Source organism: Orycteropus afer, unplaced genomic scaffold (genome assembly GCF_000298275.1).
Source record: "Orycteropus afer afer isolate SDZICR_OR568_19922 unplaced genomic scaffold, OryAfe1.0 scaffold00154, whole genome shotgun sequence".
NCBI lineage: Eukaryota > Metazoa > Chordata > Mammalia > Tubulidentata > Orycteropodidae > Orycteropus > Orycteropus afer.
The window spans coordinates 4294810-4318887 of record NW_006921741.1 but is presented as its reverse complement, the minus strand read 5'-3'; positions in this window follow the sequence as shown (position 1 = coordinate 4318887).

Below are 24078 nucleotides of genomic sequence, written 5' to 3'. Positions count from 1 at the left end.
CCCACCTGCGGTGCCAAAGATGCTCGCAATTTCAGCTGTATTGGAGTCGGGGGAGTACCTGCTAGTGACCTGTGGTCCCAATATCTGTGACAAAGATAAGCATGATGACTCCCACTCTGACCCAAGCCCACTCTGTGACCCGCTGGGAGGGGAGGGAGCTTGCCTTCCTGACACAATAGTGAGCCAAGAAGTGACTACAATCTTGTTCCTTGTCAGCTCTACTATATACATGGAAATTCTTACAGAATATACAATACATTTGTAGAAACATTGTATGACATCCCTGTGCATGGTCATGGACACACTCCCCACCTGCATAGACATATCTAATCATTTGGCCTATCCACCCATTTTTCCACCAGTAGATTATGGTTTTCCATCACTGACAACACACTACTGTATATGCAGAAGGGTTCAACTTTGTTGCCTGTACCTCCCATGCACTTCTCTCTGTCTTCCTTTTCTTTAATGCCACCATATTGATCACTCATGTTTGGTACACTGCCCTCCCCTTCACCCGAATCAATACTTGTCTCTACCTATCTAGCAGTGTTTCCCTCACCCCACCCCTGGTAATCAACAAAGAAAATTTTCTTCCATATATAAATCTTTCCTTGAATTTTTACAATAACTTTTTATAATATTTGACTTTCTATGATTGACTTATTTCACTCAGCATGATGTCTTCCAAGTTCATACATGTTATGCAGTGTTTTGCAGATTCTATGTTGTTCTTTAAGGTTGTATAGTATTCCATTGTGTGTATGTACCATAGTTTTGTTATCCGTTTTTCTGTTGATGAACACTTGGGTTGTTTCAATCCTTTTGCTATTATAAATAGTGCTGTGATGAACATGGGTGTGCATATGTCTGTCATTGTCCTGGCTCTCACTTCTTTAGGATATATACCTAGTAATGGAATTGCTGGGTCAAATGGTATTTCAAATTCCAACTTTTTAAGGAATCACCAAGGCAGTAAATCTTTATGGAAGTAGATTGACCCATCTTCCTCCCATGGAGTAGCTTGTAGGTTTGAACCACCAACCCTCTGTTAGCAGTCAAATGCCTTAGGCACTAAGCTACTAGAGCGCATAAATATTAGTATTGACATTATTAAAATACTGTTATTATCAGCACTAGAAATTCATGAAGGTAATTAGAATTTAAGACTTAAGTTTTCCCCTTAGAAGCAGTTCTTCAATGGACTCCTTTACACCTTCCATTACTTTCAACTCATCTTGTTGTTGTTGTTATGTGCCATCAAGTCGGCCCTGACTCATAGTGACCCCTCTTCGGGTTTCCAAGGCAGTATCACTACAAAAGTAGATAGCCCCATCTTCCTTCCAAGGAGTGGCTAGTGGGTGTGAACCAACAGCCTTCTGGTTAGCAGTCAAGTGCCTTAGGCACTTCACTACCAGAGCTCCTTCAACTCATCTTAGATAATGTAAAATGTAATTAAAAAGTACCAACTTTAGATGCTTAAGGTGCTTTTCTTTCAAAAAAACATAAAAGTTTATTTTATTTTTCTGAAGTGATTTATACTGCAATTTATATTTCAGTTTTATATCTTGAAAAGTCATTTCCATACCCAGGGCTATTGCTGTATTTGCTTTGGCTACTGGAGTTTCTGGAAAATATTTAGGCAGAATGGACACATTCCAGCCCTAAGTGGTTGAAGAACCTTTAGAAACATATATGATTAGGTTGGTTATGGAGTGCCAAATCCAATGCAGTTATGATAGAATCTCCCTTCTACTTCTAGAAACATAGTAAATATGTCTTATGAACTCTCCTGGGTGCCTCCTGACTATCATATTCCATTTTATTTAGTGTTGTCAGATCACCATGGAACAAACACAGACACCATCAACTCTTCATTTGGATGTTGATAGATGTTCATAGACTAGCTGCAGACTCAGGTACATGAATGTCACCTCTTTCAAGTGGATAATTCCACCTTGAAAACCTCACATTGCACATATCTTCACATACCACCTTATAGGACTTTTTCCTACAACAAGAATTTTTCTGAACTCTAAACAGTCTGAAATAAACTTCTTGTACCCAGTGTCTAATCTTGCATATTTCCAAAGCCCTCCAAATATCTTCTTTCAGAGCAAAAAAGGTAATTATAACAAGAGCCTTTCTTTTTGTAAAGAATCCACATTATAACATTCACAACTATGATTGAATAATTACATATGTAATTACTTGTATAATGTCTGTCTCTCCCTTTAGAGAGTAAGCTACATGAGAACCAGGACAATTTCTGCCTTGTTTATCAGCAGACATAGTAGCTATCAGCAGTGATCAATAAATATTTATTGACTGAAGGAACTGTAATATCTTTGCATTTCCTCCAGCTTCTGAGCCTTCCTACATATTCTTCTTGGAACACACTTTCCTCTGCTCTTCCATATTCTCTGCATCCTTCCAGGCCTATCTCAAGTGTCAATTTTTTTCCAGAAAACACTGCCAGGCAACTCCAGCCTTCCTAAACATTTCTCTTCTCTTAATTTTTATAGCACTTATAGAGCATTTAAAAAATCTATTTCTTATTTGATTTTAATTGTAGTTTAAGATCCTTGAAGGAAAAGATCTTGCTTATTTTGTTGTTATTTCTCAAGACAGAGCTAAGTAACACAAAATATTAATTAAGCACCTTCCATGTTCCAAGTATTATATAAAGCACTAAAGCTAGAAGAAGACAGTCTTCTGCCCTTAAGAATATCTCTGTCTGGGAGCAATATGTGTTTTAAAAAACAGTTAGAATGTATAAATGCTATGAAAAAGATAAGAACTAAAGGAAGGAGAATGACCTCTAACTGAAGGAAATAGTTCAGGGAAGCTTTATCAGAGACATAAACTTAGAATTGTGTTAGGAAAAATGAGTTGGATTTTGCAGACACATAATGGCTGTAGAGTTGGGAATCTCAGGTCATCCATGATAAATATTGGCATAAGCATGGTGCTGTCCATGAGACATTTAAGACTGAGAATGACCCTCATCAACCTCAGGGAATTAATCACAATAAGAGTTTGAAATAGACCAAAACAATTGGAATGTTTCCTTTTAAAATATGATCAATTCCTCCCCATATCACACTCAACCTTAGCCAGGCCAAAGAAGGAAGAAAAGAATATAGAGGCTGATTGGAGGGGTATGTAGAAAGCAGATTTTGGAGTTACATGTTTCTTTTTAGAGGTAGGCTTGTTTGATAGGTGGATCCTACCATACCATAGGAAGATTGAGGAGAGGCTATAATGAAACTGTCAAAGATAAATTGGTGCTCTACCTTCACATTCATTCCAAGATTAGACTTGGTACATTCCACTTCTCTATTGCCCTCTTCTTATCACAGATGGAATGTGTGTATAACATATCTTTAGTGTTACATGGAAGGCCATACAACGTGAACAAGCATGTGCACTGAGTAAGTAGGATTACAAGCATTTTTAATAGTTCTTCTTTGTACTTCTTTTGTACATTGCAAATGATCTATAATGAAACTAATAACACTAGGTAAATAACAATAAAGAAATTTTTTTTTTTAAATACCTGGATTATATAAAAAGATATGGAGGTACACTTGTCAAAGAATTCCTTGACATGCTTACCATTCTAATTCTTTTGTTCTGCTGTTCTAATTCTACTTATTCCCTGGTCAAGCTTCCTCATTAGAGTTAGCTGGAGGTAGTCCAGGAAGCGAGGCAGTGAGGCGGGTTTGGAGCAGCCTGAGGGAAGCTGGGAAAGAGTGAGGTGTGGCAGCAGGGTTGGAGCAGCTGAGGAAGACCAGGAAGTGAGCAGAGCAGTTTGGAACAACTAAGAGAAAAGAATTTGTGTGCCAGTTTGTTGTACTGTGGTGGTTGCTAAGACAGATTTGGAAGAAGCAAGAGGCATCTACTTCTCAAAGAATTGATCAGGGAAAACCTTATGAATAGTGGTGAAACACTGTCTTATATATTACTGGAAAACATTATGAATAGCCCTGAAGCATTGTCCAACATAGTCCCAGAAGATGATCCCCTCAGGTCGGAAGGCACTCAAAATACAACTGGTGAAGAGCTGCCTCCTCAGAGTAGAGGTGACCTTAATGTTGTTGATAGAGTAAAGCTTTCAGGACCTCCACTTGCTGATGTGGCACAACTAAAGATGAGAAGAAACAGCTACAAACATCTGTTAATAATCAGAACATAGAATGTATAAAGTATGAATCTAGGAAAATTGGAAGTTGTCAAAAATGAAATGGAACACACAAAGATCTATATCCTAGGCATTAGTGAGTTGAAGTGGACAGAATTTGGCCTTTTTGAATCAAACAATCATATGATCTACTATGCCAGGGATGACAAATTAAAGGGGAATGGCATGGCATCACAAAGAATGCATCAAGATCTATCCTGAAGTACAATGCTATCAGTGATAGGATAATATCCATACACCTACAAGGAAGACCAGTTAATACTACTGCTATTCAAATTTACACACTCACCACCAAAGTCAAAGATGAGGAAATGGAACCAACTTCGGCAGTCTGAAATTAACCAAACATGAAATCAAGATGTGTTGATTATCACTGGTGACTGGAATGCAAAAGTTTTAAACAAAGAAGACTCACCGGTAGTTGGAAAATATGGCCTTGGTGATAGAAATGATGCTGGAGATCACATGATAGAATTTTGCAAGACCAACAACTTATTCATGGCAAACATCTTTTTCAGCAACACAAATGGCAGCTATACATGTGGACTTTGCCAGACAGAGTACACAGCAGTCAGACTGACTACATCTGTGGCAAGAGGTGATGGAGAAGCTTAGTATCTTCAGCCAAAACAAGGCCACAAGCTGATTGTGAAACAGACCATCAACTGCTCATATGCAAGTTCAAATTGAAAATGAAGACAATTAAAACAAGACCTTGAGAGCCAAAATAGGACCTTGATTATGTACTCCCTGAATTTAGAGACCATCTATAGAACAGTTTTGATGCACTGAACACCAATGAACAAAAACCAGAATTGTGGGATGACATCAAGAACATCATCCATGAAGAAAGCAAAAGGTCATTAAAAATACAGGAAAGGAAGAAAAGACCAAAATGGATGTCAGAAGAGACTCTGAGACTTGCCCTTGAGCAGAGAGTAACTAAAGCAAATGGAAGAAATGCCAAGAGAAAAGAACTGAACAGAAGATTTCAAAGAGCAGCTCTAGAAGACAAAGTCAGTTATTATAATGAAATGTTCAAAGACCTGGAATTAGAATACCAGAAGGGAAGAACACACTTGGCATTTCTCAAGCTGAAAGAACTCAAGAGGAAATTTAAGCCTCAAGTCGCAATATTGATTCTATGGGCAATATATTGAAATGATGCAGGAAACATCAAAAGAAGATGGAAGGAATATGCAGTCACTGTACCAAAAAGAATGGGTCAATGTTCATCCTGTTCAGGATGTGGCATATGATCAAGAATCAATGACACTGAAGGAAGGGTCAAAGCTGCACTGAAGGAGTTGGTGGAAAACAAACCTTCAGGAATTGACAGAATACCCATTGAGATGTTTCAATAAATGGATGCCACACTGGAGGCATTCACTTGGCTATGCCAAGAGATTTGGAAGACAGCTACTTGGCCAGCTGATTGGAAGAGATCCATTCCAAAGAAAGATGATCCCACAGAATGTGGAAATTACAGAACAATATAATTAATTTCACATGCAAGTAAAATCTTACTGAAGATAATTCAAAAACAGTTGCAGCAGTATATTGACAAGAACTTTCAGAAATGCAACCTGGATTCTGAACAGGACGTGGAATGAGAGATAGCATTGCTGATGTCAGATGGATCTTGGCTGAAAGCAAAGATATTTACTTGTGTTTTATTGACTATGTGAAAGCATTGGATGTGTGGATCGTAATAAATTATGCATAACATTGAGAAGAATATGAATTCCAGAACACTTACTTGTACCCATGAGGAACAGAACAAGTGGATACTACATGGTTTAAAATGGGGAAGGGAGTGCGTCAGGGTTGAAGCCTTTCACCATATAATCTGAGAAGCTAGACTGTATGAAAAAGAATGTGGCATCAGGATTGGAGGAAGACTCATTAACAACTTGCAGTACACAGATGACACAACTTTGCTTGCTGAAAGTGAGGATGCCTTGAAGCACTTACTGATTAAGATTAAACACTACAGTCTGCAATATGGATTACATCTTAACATAAAGAAAACAAAAATCCTCACAACTGGGCCAATAAGCAGCATCACAATAAATGAAGGAAAGTTTCAAGTTGTCAAAGATTTCATATTACTTGATTTCACAATCAACACTAATGGAAGCAACAGTCAAGACATCAGACGATATATTGTGCTGGGCAAGTCTGCTTCAAAAGACCTCTTTCAAATGATGAAGAGGAAAGATCTCTCTTTGAAGACTATAGTGTGCCTAACCCAAGCCATGGTATTTTCAATTATGTCATATGCATGTGAGAGCTGGCCAATGAATAATGAAGATTGAAGAAGAGTTGATGCTTTTAAATTGTGGTGTTGATGAAGACTACTGAAAGTGCCATGGACTACTAAAAGAACTAACAAATCTGTCCTGGAAGAAGTGCAGCCAGAATGCTCCTTGCAAGCAGGAATAGCCAGACTTCATCTCACCTATTTTGGTCATTTTCTCAGAAGGGAAATTCTCTGGAGGATATCATACTTGGTGAAGTGGAGGGTCGACATAAAAGGGTAAGACCCTCAACCAGATGGATTGACACAGTGGCTGCAGCAATGGGCTCAGGTATAGCAAGGATTGTGAGGCTGGCACAGTACCTGGCAGTGTTTTGTACTACTGTACATGAGGTCACTGTGAGTCAGAGATGACTCGATAGCACCTAACAAGAACAAAAACAACAAAGTCCAGGTAGGGAAGCTATTTCATGAGGCAATGTCTATAGCAATAGCCAGCTTCCTACTACCAATACAGAGCAAGAGTCAGTGTTAAACTTCTTCTAGCAGCATCCAGCTACCCTAGACCTCTGCAGAATTTTACAAAATTCTTGGACAAACTTTAGCCTGAAAAAGACTTTTAACAACATTTTACGCAGAAATGGAACATTAATTGCTGCAGGCTCCTCAAGGAGAGCCTGTTTGGCGATAGACAATATAGTCCCACAACTGTTTTGTAAAAACAGCCCCTCCCAGTTTGGATTAATGGACTGACTCTGGCCTCACCAGTAAAAGACACAACAAATGTATCTAATCAAAACCCCAAATCTGTGCATGACTGATGTGAGTGGAGAAGGTACTCGTTGGTATAACAACCACTTTTCCATTTAGCAATGAGGAAAATGCATACAAATATTTTAGTATTTTATTTACTGACCCATATATTTTCAAGCAATTCAGAACAAATTCCTAATTTAAAAAAAAATGGGGAGGTGGGGTAGCAAATAAATGTCATTCAAGTCTGTATTGGCTAAACCTCCCAGCCTAGTAGAAAAAATATAAATATGATAAACATTCGCATGGAGGAAATGCAGGACACACAGGAATGCATAACATAATGAGGGGCATGGGGGGGAGGTTACTGGGCAGAGAGGGGAGGAGACTGGGTTAGGGTTGGGGATGGTAAGAAAAAGAAAAAGGAAAAAAATAAATGTGATAATTGATCTTGGTGGCTACTTTAGATTGGGTAAAATTTTTGCATAATTTAATATCTGAAATTAATTAAACATCCTATAAATATCTTCTCTGAAGGTGCTAGTACTTACTCTTTTGAAAGAAACTGTTGGTTTGTGCAGTGGACTTGGTCATTCACTATTGTTCTTCAGGTTATGTCAGCATTTCCATTAAATAGTTGTACTCTATTTATAACTTGGAAGTAAAAAATGCATTCTATGCTAAAACTTAATGCCTAAAGTCTTTGTTCTAAAGCAGTTTTCTAATGTACTTCTGAAGAGAAATATTTAGGGATAAATTTGCTAGAACACAAAGATGAATTGCATATAAGTTTTATGACTCTGAAAGTTTGAGGTCTTTTAGCAAAACCTGTAAGAAACCATTGAATGAATCTCATGTATTCCAGTCCCTTGTGCATCATAACACAATCAACACTTCTTCTGAGGAAGAAACTGGGCTTTAGAAGAGAATACAGTTCTCTATGTCAGTGCACTAAAGAATCCGGGTACTATTAGTTTTTATTCTTGATTATGTCATTTAAATTGTACTAGAAAGATCATGGACTTTGCAGTCACCTAAAACTAGGTTAGAGTTCTGCCTCCACTGCTTGCTTTATTTGGGAAAGTTTATTAACATCTGTTGGGATTTAGTGAGATGACATACGCAATGCTCCAGCACACTGTTCTTCCCTTCTCATGATTTATGGTGTTGTTTAAAGCTACTCATTTCTGTTTCATCCAGTGTGTAGTACTTATTCTGAGAGTAAATTAAGATGAGTAGCTCTCCTTAAATTTATGTTGCCCAAACATAAAATACTAAGTCAAACAAATGATAAAACTAATTCCAATTCCACCTATAAAGAGAGTAAACTATTGTACAGGATATAAGTACATCTCACATGCTATTAGAGTAGACAGAAAACTACCCTTTCCCTCCCTTTAACCTCGGGTCTTTATCTTCTGTAGCATTATATTCTGTAGATAGAATAAGTCAAAACTTCCCATCAAGACAATGATCAGCCATCTGGTAGGCCTATGACAGAGGAGAGCCCTTGTCAGTAGAAATGTAGCATTTGGCTGAACACAGGCGCATGTTCTTTTTACAATTGTCTGGTTGAAGTGAAAACAGTGGAAAAGAGGAAATCTTATATTACCTGTTCTCAGAGACTATTCTCTTGCCCATAGCCATTTCAACATGCCTTATCTAAAAAAGCATGACTTTTCTATAGCACATAAGAATTATTCTTCCTGTCCATCTAAAACCATCCATTCATCTATCTTTCCTGGCTTCTTCCTTCATTAATTTAATAAATATTTACAGGGTGGCTACTATGCTACAGTGACTGTACTCAGTCTTGTGGATTAAATAATGTGTGAAAAAACAGACATAATCCCTGCTCTTAAGAGGGAACGAGCAATAAATTAAAGAATTGCACAAGTGATGGTAAAGTTGCTATTGTGGCAAATGGTACAGAGAAGATGTGCGTGGTGCATTGGGAGTGCCTTTGAGGAGGCAGTGCCATTAAGAATAATGTCAGAGAAGGCTTCCTTAAGGAAATGATATTAATTAAGCTTAAATTTGAAAAGTAAGATCAACTAGGGGAAGAGGGATGAAGAATTTATTCCAGCAGAGAGAACAATATATACAAAGACTCCATTGCAGAAGAATATGTGGCTTTCTGAGGATCTGTAAGGCAAATTTGGCTGAAGCTCATAGGATGCATTAGGAGAGAAGGCTGGGAAGGAGAAGGTATGCCAGACAATGTTCAGGATTTCACTGAAGTATTTTAAGTATATTAGGAGGAGAGAAGAGAATGGGTGACATGGTCATATCTGAATATCAAAATTATCACTATGGCAGCCATATAGAGACCACCTAATTATGAAGCTGTTGCAGAAGTCCATGAAAAGATACTGGTAGTGGTAGCTTGAATTAATGTGGTGGTGGAGATGGAGAGAAATGGACTAATCTGAGAAATATTTAGGGATAAATTTGCTAGAACACAAAGATGAATTGCATATAAGGGTGGTAAAGGGAGAGAAGCATCAGGAAAGACTTCCAGTTATGACTTGCATGAAAAAGTAAGTAGAAGTGTCATTTACTGAATTTGTGGACTCTGGAAAAAAAGCTAATTTTAATTTTGTAGTGGAAAGATCATGAGTTCTATTATGGACAAGTTTGGGGAATCTTTGAGACATAAATTGAGATATCAAGTTGACCTATGAAGAGGGGAGGGAAGATGGAAACTGAGAAGAGATGTCAATGACGTGTTTGTTTGTTTTTTATGAGTGAAAAATAAGTATATTTAAAAGCTCTTGGGACCAAGAAACCAACAAAGTAAAGAACTGAGAAATTCTCAGTAGATTACTCAAAGAAGATGTTATTGATAGAGCAGTTTCAATAAAATGGTGGGGGCTGAAGAGCAAATAAAAGGATGCTTACCATATATGTATTTTAGACTAATAAAAGCTTGTTGTTGTTGTTGTTGTTATGTGCCGTCGAGTTACTCTTCATTAAATAATGCTGATGGGAGGCATATTGAGAAGGATAGGTTAAATATGTAAGAGAGAGAAGGCACAATCAATAGTAAAATGTTTCCTGAGAAGATGAAAATGGATGAGATCCAAAAACCACATGCTATGATTTGTAAGTATAAATGTGTGAAGATGATAGGAAGATGAGAGAGATCTAGTGGAATAGCTTCTATTTACTCCATGAAATAGGAAGTGAGGGAAGGTCATCTGCTGAGACTGAAGGGAGAAGGGAAAGAACAGTGTATCTGATATTTGAAATATCTTTGTAGAGAATGGGAAAATGAGATGACCAGAGAAGGAAGACTACCTACCTTTCCTTTGGGAGACACATAATGCTTACTCCCTTAGGAAAAGTCCTTTCTAACCAATCTTACCCCACAGTGTAGTCTCTTTGTTTTGAATTCCCTCAGCTCTTATACAGGGATAGCCTCTGTCACATCATACCTATCAGTTTGTCTCATACTGGCATGATTCTCTGGCTCTCTTATGCATGCATGTATAATCTCTACCACACAAAAGCAGATTATTGAAGGACAGGGAACATGACTCCACAATAACTAATAGAATATTTTGCCCATAATTATTGTTGTTGTTGTTATGTGCCATTGAGTCGGACCCAACTCATAGCAACTCCTCCTTAGGTTTCCAAGGTAGTATCACTACAGAAGTAGATTGCCCTATCTTCTTTCTGAGGAGTGGCTGGTGAGTTTGAACCACCAACCTTCTGGTTAGCAGTCAAGTGGCTTAGGCACTACGCTACCAGATCTCCATAATAGGGGTTACTAAACTTTGAAGGGAGCTCTGGTACATAGTGCCTAAGGCATTTGATTGCTAACCAGAAGGCTGGTGGTTCAAACCCACCAGCCACTCCTCAGAAGAAAGATTGGGCAATCTACTTCCGTAGTGATACTGCCTCGGGAACCCAAGGAGGGGTCACTATGAGTTGGGTCTAACTCCACGGCACATAACAACAACAACATCAAATCTTTAAAGGGTGTATTAAGCATCTATTATATGGGGAGTCATGGAGTGGTGCAAACAGTTAACATATTCACCTACTAATTGAAAGTTTGGAGGTTTGAGTCCACCCAGAATTTCCTCAGAAGAAAGGTTTGACATTCTACTTCCAAAAAACCAGCCATTGAATACCCTGTGGAGAATAATTCTTCTCTGACATAACACAGGGTTACCGTGAGCCAGAGTCAACTTGAAGACAACAGGTGGTAGTGGTATTTGATAACTGTGGATCATTCCATACTGGAAACTGAGTGCAAAGATGTGATTCTTTGTTTTATATGTAGTTTGATATGGTAAAATATAAGGATGGCTGTACCCTACTTTATTTAATAAAAATAGTGACTTTTTTACTCTTTAATCCAGGTGTTGTCTCTCCTTTGAAACCTCTTATAACCTCCAATCCTCTATTGAGGCCCATCAGAATTATTGTAGCATGTATCATATAGCAGAGTATTGGAATGTTTACATGATTCTCTTGCCTGTGAATCTGAGTTTCTTGTGAGAAGTGGCTGAATCTTACTTAGCTTTGAGTTCTTAGAACCTAACCTAGGTCCTGGCATGTGGAAGACTCTCAGTAGATATTCTTGAAATTGAAATGTATATAATTCAGAAGACTAATACAAAAACAAAATATTGATTATTCTTGATGTCTCTCATTTCTAAGACAACTTGTTCCTCTCTTAGTTTCATTGTCCTACCATTTGCCTAGTTGCTTAAACCGGAAACTGGGGATTACCTTCAAATTTTCTCTTTCTCTTATCCTCCACATTTAATTCATTATTATTAAAAGATGTACCTCCAAAATATCTGTAGAATTTATATCAATTTCTGCAGATACCAACAAGGTCTAAGACATCACCTTCTCTTATTACAACAAGAATACTTGAACATGATCCCCTAATTTTTATTTGCCCTTCCCCAAACAGTCCGTTGTTCACATAACAGCCTGAGTAATCCTTGAAAAATGTAAATCTAATCATGTCATCTCCTTCCTTACTTAAAACCTTTAAGTGGCTTCATATTGCATTAAGGATACATTTTTTAAACTCCTTGACCAAAACCAAAAACCAAACTCACTTCCATCAAGTCAATTGCGACTCATAGTGACCCCTACTTGGGTTTCCGAGGTGGTATCTCTATGGAAGTAGATTGCCCAGTCTTCCTTCCAAGGAGTGACTGGTGGGTTTGAACCACCAGTCTTCTGGTTAGCAGTCAAATACCTTAGGCACTAGGAAACTCCTTGACACAGTGTCCTTAAATCCCTGTGTGGTGACCCTGTCTCTTTCCTTCAATTCATGGCATGACAATTTGTCCCTCATTTATTGGCCCTAGCTACAATTTTTTTATTTCAGTTCCAGAAGGCACCATGAACTGCCTTCCTAAAGATTTTTACCATCACTTTCTCATATGCCTGGAACATTCCTCAAACACACTGAATGACTCTTCTTGTCATTACATTTCATCTTAAATGTTATTTTTTCATAGAGGTATTCTGTATTCACGAGTCCCATCTGAGGAATTTCTCTTTGTCTTTTGTTCTTTCTCTCTTTATGTTTCTTTCTTTTTTCACTCCTAATCACTCAATTTTTTCTTCACAAATTCTTATTACAATATGTAATTATGTTTTTGTTTACTTGTTTATTGTAACCTTTATGGTAGCTAAAAATTATCTATCCTGTTCACTGTGGTGTATCCAATAAATAGCACAATGATTGAGTCATAAAAACCCATTGCCGTCGAGTCATATCTGACTCATAGCAAGCCGTCCTTGGATTTCTGAGGCACTATCACTACGGAAGTAGATTGCCCAACCTTCCTTCTGAGGAGTGGCTGGTGGGTTTGAACTGCCAGCCATCTGGTTAGCTGTCAAATGCCTTAGGCACTACGCCACCAGAGCTCCCGACTGAGCCATAGTGCTCATTAAATTTGTTCAATGAATGAATTCACAGATGCATGAATAAATGAATAGGGAGCAGGAAAGAGACAGTTTGATCTAACAGGGTTATGGAGGGGGTCTCATTTGGAAAAGAACACAAAGATGCTTTGAAAAGCAAGACTTGTACACTTGTTAAGCATTAATATTATATGAAACTTTGCTATATTTTATACTGTTCCACTGTTTCATATTTTAGTTTAATTTTGTGCTACTAGGATTTAGTAGTATTTAGGTTTTCTTGTCACTCTTTCTAGGAAGAAACCTATTGATATATCATAGATAATTAGTTAAAATAAATTGCTTTATAAAAGAAGAGTCAAATCTGATGAACTTTGTGTGAATTGTGTATATATGTGTGTGTGCACATAAGTGATGCATACAAGAAATATGCATAGGGCTTACAGACAAGTATGAAGTGCATTTTTTTCCTGACCATGTTAGCTTAATTGAATTGTTTGTCTTCAAATGCCCAAATTTGAGAGCTACTAGGAAGGAAGATTGGGCAATCTACTTTCATAGATATACTGCCTCAGAAACCCAAGGAGGGGTCACTATGAGTCGGGACTGATTCGACGACAGTGAGTTTGTTTTGATTTGAGGTATTCATGCCAAGCAATTTTTGGTAGCATTATTGTTTTCTCTGGATTCTATATCTCTCTTCATTCAAGTGTTAATTTTTCCCCTTCCTCTAGATTTTCTTTACCTTTCAAGTTTCCTATCACCCATTTAATGCTCATATCAAATGATATCTAAGGGCAGCTCAACTTTCACCTGTTCTGTAATTATTTTTTCTCATCCAATATTTCATCAAATTTGGATTCTAGAGAATAGTTTATTTGACCAATATGATAACAGAAGTGAGGAAAACTCAAACAAGTTTTGCCACAGCAAAGGATGCAAGATACAGAAACTAGCAAGAATGGACACTGGAGATATAGGTAGGAGTCAGATTATAGACAGCTTTCTATTACCAAGATGTCTCTACTATAAGTGACAGAAATTACATGAAAGGAAAATGCATCAAGTGAACTTTGACAGCTTATGTGATAACATGGTATTCTTGGTTAGGCTGTATTGGAATTACTGCTATGTCTTCAGCACTGTGCCCTCTATCCATATTTATTGCTTTGCAGGTATGCTTCAAAAAACTTATAGATCTAAGTTCCTAAAATTGAATATTTTTGCCTGCATAACATGAGCATGTAATGATTTGGGGCATTGTTATCGCATGGGCATTTTTTTTTTTTTTTTTATGAAACCTTTTTTAGAGGGATTAAGTTACTCTAGTGACAAATATTAATAACTACATATAATACATCACACTGGATATTAGGTGTTTTAAAATAAGTTTATGATGTAATTGGGAAGACAAAACACAAACACAAAATTATAATGAACAATTTTAGGTAAGAAATGATAAGTTACAAAGGAAAGACACTGACAATTTTTCTGCAAATCTGCAGAGGAGGAAAGAACAATTTCTTGTTGAGATAGTATCTAGGTATTTCTATATTCCAAAGACTAATTTTAGAAGCCCATAACTAAAAAGACTTGCATGGATTGATGGACTGCTTTGTTGAGTTAGGATGACAGTATGGATTGATGGCATTCCCAGTAAGGTACAATATAGCATCAGAGTAAGGATGAAAATGTCACCATATATTTCCCAGTACAGTAGGAAAGAGTGCCATCTTGTTTTGTTTCCATTGCATCTCTTAGAGATGGTTTATGAGCAGAAATGCAAAAATAATAATAATAACTAACAGAATCAAGAATCAAATATTGCTTAGAAGCAGGTAGGCAAAGTGTGACTGGTGGAGAACACCATGCTTTCAAGCTCCAGATCAAAGTAGCAGTACACAGAATAATACATTATGTCAGCAACTCTGGTAATATTTTCATAGCATGGAGGGACTACCTTGGGCACTCAAAATCATATTGTTTTGAGAAACTTATGTTTTCTCTACTCAAAATATCCTTTGCTCAAGTCAATTCCAAAGATTATTCATTGCCAACTATGTGTTAAACATTGTGCCGGTCATTAGAAGCATCATAGTGAACATCAGAGAACTCAAATTTGTCTTATCAGTAGGAAGAATAGTAGGTTGTGTCTGTCTACTGTTGAAAAACTGTGAAAAAGGACATGTATGTGCCTTGAAGAAAGCAGTGCCCATCATATAGCCATTCACCAGTCACGAGTCCTCGTATTAGTTGATGGGAGCTCTGGTGGTGTAGTGCCTAAGGCATTTGACTGCTAACCAGAAGGCTGGAAGTTCAAATCCACCAGCCACTCCTTGGAAGGAAGGTTGGGCAATCTACTTCGGTAGTGATACAGCATTGGAAACCCAAGGAGGGGTCGATAAACTCATTTGTCAAAGCCATGCAGACTAGTCTCACTTTAAATTCATACCATTTACCTTAAGGGGACTCTGAAGGCTGCCCTTAATTGTAAAACATATCCCTAGCTCATTCACTGTCAACTCTGCTAGATGACTATCTCATACCTTTAATTTCTTCAGAACTCCATTCTAATGCTCACCTTAAATTTTTGCTTACTATTTCACTGAGAAATTAGGAACAAAAGAAAAGATCATTCACAAGCCCCTACCCCCACACTTTCCAACCTGCTTGCATCTGTGCCCACATATTCTGACCTCCCTTTTATTACTCAGTTTGAGGCCCCTCTCTACCTCCTGCATGCTCTTTTTCACCTAAGGACATTGCTCTAGAAATTTTCTACTCTTCCTCTCCTTTTCATGAATCATTAATGTTCCCCTTCCTGTGGACAATGTCCTTTAGATACTTATAATACCTTTGATTTAAAAAATTAATTATTTTACCCAACATACCTTTCCAGTTTATACCATTTTTCTGCTCCTTTCTAGAGAAAAATCCACAAGAAATATTGAACTCCAGTTTTTAAATTAATAGTTCCTGTCTACTCAGTGTTATTTAGCCCATTTTATTTAGACTTCTGTTGCTACTACTCTGGCAAAACACCCATGACATGGTCATCAAGGACCTCCATGATGCTAACTCCAGTGAAGTTCTCATCTTCCCCTACCACTGTTCAATACTCTTTCCTCTTTGAAAACTTTCTTCCTTTGGTTTCACAGACATTTCCCTTTTTTTCTGGTTCTATTCCTACCACAGTGGGTACTTTTCAGTGGTTCTACCTCATCTTCTTATCTCTAAATTTCAGAATACCCCAGGGCTCAGAACTAGGACTTTTTTTTAAAAAAATATATGATCACTCTTAGATGATTTCACCAAGTCTACTGGTTTTAAGGGAGCTCTGGTAGCGTAGTGCCTAAGGCACTTGACTGTTAACCAGGAGGCTGGTGGTTCAAACCCACCAGCCACTCCTCAGAAAGAAGATGGGGCAATCTACTTCCGTAGTGATACTGCCTTGTAAACCCAAGGAGGGTTCGCTATGAGTTGGGTCCGACTCGACAGCACATAACAACTTTTGCAAACCAATTGCTGCCTTTTCTAAGAGAGAAAAGTCAATGTCCAATATGTTTCTACCTTAACAGCAATGTCCTTATGTTGTTCCTGACTCAAAGTTATAAACTATATATATATATGTTGTTGTTGTTGTTGTTTGCCGTCGAGTTGGCCCTGACTCATAGTGACCCCTCCTTGGGTTTCCGAGGCAGTATCTAATAAATCCTTTATTAGAAGACATGTGGTGAGCTATTGTGAATCCACAAATTAAATGAAGTATAATCTCTTAATGCTGCCCAGTGTCCTTATGGGATCAATTTCATGCCTGCTAGTATTGCACAGGAGCTCTGGTAGCACAAGTGGTTAAAGCATTTGGCTGCTAACCAAAAAGTTGGCAGTTCAAACCCACCAGCCACTCTGCAGGAGAAAGAGGAGGCAGTCTGCTTCTGTAAAGATTTACAGCCTTGGAAACCCTATGGAGCAGTTCTACTCTGTCCTATAGGGTTGCTATGAGTTGGCATTAACTACATGATAGTGATTTTGGTTTTTTTTTTTGAATTATCTGCAAGGTAACTTATTACTTTCTCCTTGTAGGCACCTGCTGGCTCATTCATTGGCATAAAATAGTTGAAATGGTGACTGCTTGTAGACTTAGGGAGTGAGCCCTGATGGTACAGTGGTTAAAGTGCTTGGCTAGTCAAGAGCTGGCAGTTTGAACCTACCAGCTGCTCTGTTGGAGAAAGATGTGGCAGTCTGTTTCTGAAAAGATTTATAGCCTTGAAAACCCTATGGAAAACTGACTTGACAGCAGTGGGCTTGGGCTTATAGTGGTGAAATTCTTAGAATGTCTGAGAATTCTTAGGGAAAAAGTTCAACCCCAAAGGGGCCAAAGATCTACTTCCTAAAAGATCAGAAAGAATATTCTGCACCAGAAATACTGAATCTAACATTTAGTTTAGTCCAATGGATTTTTTATTGAGACCTGTCTTGTATGGCAGAATATGGCAGGAAGGTGCAACTCTAACAAGATAGACCATGGTAGTAATGAAAGACTTGAAAGCAAACAGAATCAAATAAGATAAACACAACAAGAACAAAATACTGACCACCAACATTTACTGCCAGAAACTCTGGTAAATGTTTTTATTTGCATTACTATAGGTAATCCTCATAGTAATCTCATAAGGTGCATGCTGTTATTTTGTTATTCTCAATTTTATTTGGTTATTGTCAATTTTACACATGAGAAAAAAGGAACTTGGGAAAGGTTAAGAACTTGCCAAAGGATATACATCTACTAAGTGGTTAAGTTGGGCTTTTAACACATGTCTGTGTGGTCCCATTGCCTGTCTTCTTCCTCTGGGTAATTGCCAGTGAAGCTGAAAATCCACTATTGATGCCATTATCAGAGAGGAGACAGGGATTTCTGGGAATGATTTGGCATGAAATTCCCTATGCTTTCATAGTTCTGAGTCTTCCGAAGTCTCTGACCCTACATAGGACATGGAAGAAAGGATTTAGGGGCCTATCTGTAGTCTTTACAAATATGTCACTTCTTACTCTATTTTAATATTTAAAAGAAAAAATACATCATTTTTCAAATTTAAAAACAGATATGTTTACTTAGTATATCTGTGATAAAATTTGCCCCTTTGCCTATGTTTTCTCCTCATAATTTAGTCAGAATAGAAGTATTAGTATCTAATAAATATTTTTTGTTATCATTTCAATAGGGGGGAAAAAGCTCTAATTTTTGACACTAATCTGAACTGAATGTTCTCATTTTGAATGCATTAGGTTGTTGATTGTTTTTTTTTTCCTGATGGGACATAAGACCTTTGTGACCCATCATCCAGGGTTATATGGTGACAGAATATCATATATATGAGTGACTGATAAATTTTCTTAGCCAAATTTGTGGATGACATTTACTGATGCATCACTGAGGAAAATTGTTGGCAGCATGCAGCCTTTACGTTTTGCAACAGAGTATATTAGTTAAGACATAAGTTTTGGAATCACAGAGGCTTGAGTTTGGATTTCTCTCTTTCATGAACTGTATAACCTAGGATAAATTACTTGATCTCTCCAAGGTTTAATTTCCTTATCTGTAAAGTGTGATGATAGTAAAATCTATTTCACAGGCTACCGTGAAGATTAAATGAGATAATGCATGCAGAGTTCTTGGTAAAACAGATGTGCTCGATACACGTTATTCACCATTATCATTGCTCAAAAAATTAATGAAAGGATAATGTCTCTGAAAATAAAGCACAAGACTACCTGCATGAGGATCACCTGGGATGTGGTTCTTGGGTTCCAGTTCAGACCTTCTGAATCAAAATCTTTTTGGAAGGAAGAGCAAAGACTTTACTCAGAGCATTCATGGAGCTCTCACACACAGAATTTTTAGAATACAGCCATAGGAAGAAGAGTCAGGGAAGTGGTGGTGCTTTGAGGGACTGCTGTATACTAAGACCTGCCTTAGGAATTGGGGAAGCCATGGTGAATAAGATGACCTGTTTTGAAAATCAAAGTGTAAGAGGATGACAGATATTATTTCTGTGGCAGACACAATTATGCTGAGGACAATGAACTGCAGAGTGAATGCAGATAATTCTGTATTCATGTTTTATTGGCAATCCATAAATGCTTGTATATCCACCTTTGAGTGATGTAGAGATGCTTAGGGTAACTGCCTTTCCACTTTCATTTCCATTTTTGTTCTAGCATCGAGTGAACTACGTGGAAAGGTAATTTTCATCTGTTTGGTGAATAAAATAAAAACAGGGTAGGATGATTATTTTGCTTCTGTTTTAGAAATGCATTTTTAGAGAAATGTTTTCCATTTCTGTATGAAGGAGGGAGATACAAGGATAGTTAAAGCAACTCTTTGGCTTCAAGACTTAGTCCAGTCTATTCCAATCATAGGAATCTCCAGAATTTAAATTGCTTTTGAAATTTGACTTTAAGGCATGCTTCTTTCCTAGAGTGCTTTATTTTTTAAAGTTACAAAGACCAATTTATGTTTGAATTTTTTCCTTAAGTGGATACACATTAAATTCTGTTGGAGTTGGCTTTCATCTAATTTATAACAAGGATTTGGCATGTTCATGAATGTTATTAACTAAGCATGTACACATTTCCAGAGAAGGCAACGGTCAAATTCCATATGAACAATATGCAGCCAGTTCTTGGGATAGTTATCATTATGGACATAAATATAAATTATTGTTCTTAAATAATCAGTTGACATCTTTACCATGTAACTGTTTGTAAAGATTTTTGAAATTTTTTAATGTATATCTCATTTGGTCATCATAACAGTCCTTTGAACTGTCTAGTCTGCTTTACCTTTTGGACATTTTGCCCAGCCTTATTTGGAGTCAACCTATGTAACAAGGGTAATCCCCATCTCCAGTGCCTGTCCCATCCTAATAGGCATTTCTCCTTCTATATGCTAGACTTTAACTGTCATGGAATTACCATTAAGGTCTAGTTTCCAAGTGTTGAAACACAATATTAGGAGAAATGCAAATAAGGATTACAGATTCCTGTCCCCACACAAGCTAAGTAACTAACATGCCAGCCAGTGTTCTGAGAGCTTTATATAAATTAACTCATTTATTCCTAACAACAACCTTATGTTTTAGGCACTATTATTATTGCTGTTGTTTTTTAGATGAGGTAACTGAAGTACATGATATAAGTAGCATCACAAAAAATGGAGAAAAGACTGAAGTTGTCAGAGACATCATATTGATTGCTTCTACAGTCAACGCCAGTGGAAACAGCACTCAGGACATCAGACAATGTATACCACTGAGAAGAGTTGCTGCAAAGGACCTCTTTCAAGTACTGAAGAGCAAATATGTCTCCTTGAGGACTAAGGTGCACCTGACACAAGCCATGGTATTTTCTGTCACCTCATATGCATTTGACAACTGGACAATGAATAAGAAAGACTGAAGAAGAGCTGATGCCATTGAGTTGTGGTGCTGGTGAAGAATGCTGAAAGTACCATGGACTGCTAGAAGAGCTACAGATCTGTCCTGGAGGAAGTGCAGCAGGAATGCTCCCTGGGAAAGAGAATGGCTAGATTTTGTCTCACCTACTTTGGTCATGTTGTCAGAAGGGACTATTCCTTGGAAAAGGATGTCATGCTTGGTAAGGTGGAGGGTCAACGAAAGAGGGGAAGGCCATCAACGAGATGGATTGACACAGTGACTGTGGCGACTGGCTCACGTATGGCAAGGATGGTGGAGCTGGTGCAGGACTGGAGAGTGTTTCATTCTGCTGTGCATAGGGTTACTATGAGTCGGAAATGACTCAGTGGAACCTAACAACAACTGAAGTACAGAAATATATTTGCTAATTTTCCCAAGGTTACACAGATTAAAAAAAGAAAAAAGAAAGAACCGCTACTATTTTTAGGATGTAAATCAGGCAGACTGGCTCCAAGGTCCATACTCTTGACGACTATTCTATACTCCTTTCCTGCCAGATTTTGAAGACAACTTCAAAGCAGCTAAATAACAATATGAAAGTTAAAGACAACACAGTTAGAAATTTCACAAGGTGGAAGACATAGTGCTGTGGGAGTATAGAACAGGGAAAATGGCTTGGACTAAAATCATCAGAGTAGCTTTGTAAAAGAGGTGGGAGAGGATTTTTTAACTGATGTGTAGATAGTATGTGATTATATAAACATAGTAGAGTGGAGTGAAGGAGCACAGTCTTTATAGTAAAACAGACAGGTTCAATTTTAGTTCCTACACATTGCTCTGACACCTTTTTCAAATAACCTCAGTTTCCTCATCTACATTATTATCTAGTGATAATAATAACTACCTGACTGGTTTTATTTTCATATGTAAAGATAGAACAAGGGTAAGTGTGTCAGCAAAGGAGGAAAGCAGGCGTAAAAATTGGGAAAGCAGAAGTTCAAGGAATGACCTGGGAGAGAGTGATACTGGAAGATACAGGTTCTACAAGAAAATAATGAGAGAGAAATTTAAAAACATGATGTGGCAGCAGACTGTAGTAGAAATCCTTTAATTAATGTACAATTTAAGAGCTTAGTGTTTGGCAGATATCCTTGGTTCAAATTTCAACTCTACCTTTTACTACCTATATAACCCAGGCACATAACTTAATCTCTTTGCATCAGCTTTAACGTATGTAAAATTAGAATTAAATAAAATAAAGTAGGTAAAGGTTTAAGCTCAATGAATGACACATACTTATCTATTATCTACATATACATATGTGTGTGTATATGTAGAGAGAGAGACAGAGAAAGAGAGCGCTCTAGTGATGTAGTGGTTAACGCATTTGGTTGCTGACTAAAAGGTTGGTGGTTCACATACACCAGCTGCTCTACAGAACAAAGATGAGAAGGTCTGTTTCTGTGAAGATTTTCAGTGTTGGAAACCCAATGGGGGTCACTATGAGTCAGAAAATGGCAGTGAGTTTTTTGTTTTGTTTTTGACATATATGTATATATGTAGAAAAAGAGAAGAAAGAAAAAGAGGAAAGAAGACAATTGTTTGAGTTGAAAGACAAAGTGAATGGAGTGGTTTCACTGAGCTAGGAGAGGTTAAAAGGTGATGAAATTGATGGAGAACCATAAACTTTCATGAGCCCTTTTAGGGAGAAGAAAGAAGGTGGTAGGGAAGAGGCATTTCTCATAAGTATAACCTAGTGATGACTTTCGCCCAATTTGGTTGTTGTCCAGTGAGAATATCAGTGTGCATTAAGATGAGGTCATTTCAGCATGAAGCTAAGAGAGAGAGAAAAAAAATCAACTGAATTTCAAGATACATTACAAAACTTTTCCAAAACTTGGACAGTACCTGTGGTAGAGGTAGCTTAACAGTGTAGAAAATGGTGGTAGTAATAGCATCAGGATCTGGCTAACTTCTGGGGGGATAATGTGACCCAAGATCAGGCAGAAATGATTCCTATGAGGTGGTGGTAGAACAAACATCTACTCAGCAACCTTTTTACTAATTCTAATAGCAACTGTCCCTTCCACAACATTTTCTCCTTCTCTTCTCAGTTCTATAATTAATTATGTTAGCCACACAGAACTCACAGACCATATTTAGTTAAGTGGTTTATCAAGGGAGCAACAAGGTACAACTTGGGACCAGGAACAACAGACTACAACTCAGTACCAGGATCATGAATCACCAGCAAAGTCTGGACAGCTCCCTTGAAGAAGATCGTACATCTCTCCCTTCTTCAGTGCAGGATAATTTTGTCAGCCCTGCAAGCAAGCAGGCCCTTCTCTCTGCTATGCCCATGCCCTCTCAGCCATGCAGATCTCCTCACAGACCCTTCAGGACAGGCCTCTTCTCAACTGCTTCAGGGCACTCCTTCTCTCAGTCCCTCAGGACAAGCTCCTTTTAACCCCCTCAGTAACAGCCTCTCTACCTTTGGTCTCCCTGCCACCCCCACTGACTCAGCCATAAGGCCTCTTCTAGACCTGTCACTGTTGTCTCTGCTGCAGGGTCTGTTTCAGACCTCAAGTTGTCTTGAGTGTTACAGCCCTTGACTTGTGTTACAACTCTTTTAGGAAGTTCATTGCCTCCTCTCTCTGTGCTTCTTCTCTCTTCTTTCTTCCTTCTGCTTCTATCTGCTCACTTCTTTGGAATTGGTGGCATATATAAGCAAACTCCTCATCAACTTCTAACATTGCCCTTGAACCAGTGCCACAAACTGACCCCCCTTATTGGTAGACCACAGATATTTCATTTTCATAGTAGGATATAGTCACTTCATTTTCATAATCTATTGACCAATCTCTGCAAGTTACATACCTATCCCAGGGCAGGCTGCAGCCCAGGGACAGACAAAAACCACAGTTGCTCACAGTTTACTCAAGAAATGTCTATCAACATGGGCAAAATAATGAACCATCTGGAATAGAAAACTAGGGCAAATGCAACTCATCAGCATTTAGGGGAGAAATCTCTCAAGCTGTTTTTCCAAAGAACCAAGGGAAAAAGGAAGCCATTTCACCACACAGGTTAAAGAAAAGACTCCTGTATGTATGGAATACATACCCAAATCCAAACATTGTACTAGATGTTCCCTGCTTTTCTCACTTCTTTTCCTTCTCTCTCTTATAGATGTTTATACATATATATGTGTTTGTGTGTGTGTGTTCATATATCCATCCATGTGTATATATATATATATGTGTGTGTGTGTGTGTGTGTGTGTGTGTGTCCCTGAATGGTGAAAGTGGTTTATGCTCATCCACTAACCTAAAGTTTAGTGGTTGGAAATGCTCCAGCAGTGCCACAGAAGAAAGGCCTGGTGATCTGCTTTCATAAAAATTATTGCCTTACTATAAACCTATTGTAGCCTTTCACAAACCTTATGGAGCAGTTCTACTCTGTAACACAGGCATTGCCATGAATCAGAGTCAACTAGAGGGCAATGGGTTTAACTTTTTTAT